Below are 1547 nucleotides of genomic sequence, written 5' to 3'. Positions count from 1 at the left end.
ACCTTGGTACAATTCAGAAACCAGACAGCTTCAACAAAAAACCCAGAAGTTAGAGAGAATATGGCGCTGCTCCAAACTGGAGGAGTCTCACATCATCTGGCAAGACAGCCTTAAAAGTTATAAGAAAGCCCTTCGTATAGCGAGAGCAGCCGACTACTCAGCACTAATAGAGGAACACAAGAACAACCCAGGTTCCTCTTCAGTCCTGGAGCCAGACTGACAGAGAGCCACAGCTCTACTGAACCAAGTAGTCCTGTTTCCCTGAGCAGCAAAGAGTTCATGGACTTCTTTAATGACAAAATTGTCCTGATTAGAGAGAAAATTCACCTCCTCCTGCCATCAGCTGACAACATGGCCCCTAGAACCCAGAACCTTAGAGGCAGCTGGAGGACCAGACGTACACTTTGACAGTTTTTCTACCGTTAGCCTTCATGAGCTCAGTTCAATAATGTCCTCCTCTAAATCTCCACCTGTCTCCTAGACCCCATCCCAACTAAGCTACTTAAGGACTCTCTCCCCTCGTTAGCCCCTCCCTCTTAGATTTGATCAATGTGTCGCTGTTATCTGGTTACGTCCCTCAGTCCTTTAAAGTGGCAGTAATTAGACCCCTTCTCAAAAAAGCAACCCTGGATCCAGAAGTTTTGGCCAACTACAGACCAACATCACATCTTCCTTTTCTCTCCAAAATTCTGGAGAAAGCAGTTGCCAAACAGCTCTGTGACGTCTCCATAGCAACAGCCTATTAGAGGACTTCCAGTCAGGGTTCAGGATTCATTATAGCACAGAAACAGAACTAGTCAGAGTTACCAATGACCTCCTACTAGCATCAGATGAGGGACTGGTCTCTGTGCTGGTCTTATTAGATCTTAGTGCAGCTTTTGATACCATTGACCACCATATCCTTCTACAGAGACTGGAACCTGTCACTGGTATTAAAGGAACCACACTAAACTGGTTCAGGTCATATTTACTAGGTCGATCTCAGTTTGTACTCACTAATGATAAACCCTCGGAAACCACTGTAGTCACTTATGGTGTTCCACAAGGGTCTGTGCTTGGACCAGTCCTCTTCACCCTGTACCTGCTTCCTCCAGGTCACATGATAAGGAAACACTCCATTAATGTTCACTGCTATGCAGACGACACTCAGCTGTACTTATCAATGCATCCACATGAAATAAATCAGCTGACAAAACTGGAGGCCTGTCTGAAGGAGATAAAAACTTGGATGACCCTTAATTTCCTTTTATTAAACTCCAATAAAACCAAAGTCATTGTCCTGGGCCCAAAACATCTTAGAGACACCCTGTCTAATGAGACGGGTACCCTGGAAGGCATTACCTTGGCCCCCAGCACGACCGTAAGGAACCTAGGAGTTCTCTTTGATCAGGATCTGTCCTTGCATGCCCACATTAAGCAAATTTCTAGGACTGCTTTCTTCCATCTACGTAACATCGTTAAGATCAGACACATCCTGTCTCAAAAGGATGCAGAAAAACTAGTCCATGCCTTTGTCACTTCCAGGCTGGATTACTGCAATTCCCTCC

The sequence above is a fragment of the Aulostomus chinensis genome, chromosome 18, assembly GCF_037954235.1.
Source record: "Aulostomus chinensis isolate RoL2024-O1b breed Wild chromosome 18, RoL_Achi_v1.0, whole genome shotgun sequence".
Taxonomy (NCBI): domain Eukaryota; kingdom Metazoa; phylum Chordata; class Actinopteri; order Syngnathiformes; family Aulostomidae; genus Aulostomus; species Aulostomus chinensis.
The sequence above is the reverse complement of the archived record's forward strand: the minus strand, read 5'-3'. Positions refer to the sequence as shown.